This window comes from Anneissia japonica, unplaced genomic scaffold (assembly GCF_011630105.1).
Source record: "Anneissia japonica isolate Jap-2015-1 unplaced genomic scaffold, ASM1163010v1 scaffold287726_len2788222_cov184, whole genome shotgun sequence".
NCBI classification, from domain to species: Eukaryota; Metazoa; Echinodermata; class Crinoidea; order Comatulida; family Comatulidae; genus Anneissia; species Anneissia japonica.
Genome location: NW_022705125.1, coordinates 820,197 through 820,745, shown reverse-complemented (window position 1 = coordinate 820,745; position 549 = coordinate 820,197).

Below are 549 nucleotides of genomic sequence, written 5' to 3'. Positions count from 1 at the left end.
TACAAGTTTCAAGATGGAACTCTTATTTATGTGGTCAGCGCAATTGGTTGGTCGTTAACATCTTCAAAAGGCTCCACTTTTTCCAAATTTGAATTTGAACCCCTTCCCCCACCCCCCAAAAAAATCCTAGTTACGGGTCTGGTTTTTAATGTAAATGAATAGAGCACCTCATTAACTTTATAATGAGGGCTCAATGACCTTAATCGGACAATTATGTGTAATTAAGCTATTTTGAATTATAATTATTCTCTAAAAATTGGCCTATAAAGTTCTGAGCAAAAGGGCTTTAAAATTACTGAATAAATTGAAAAAAAAAATCAAAGAAACTCCTTAGCAACAACACAGTTCCCATTGAGCTATTGCGATGAAATTTTCTACGGTTTGCTGTAAATAGGTTGGTGAACAGAGATCTTCTATTTTTAAGTCGACTCTACCCAAGGGGTTAATTAGTGATACCCAGGTGCAAATTGGTTATACCTTTATAAAGCTGAAGCATCTATATACTTATTATGGCATCCCCGTTGTTCTGATGAATTTAGTAGACATAAG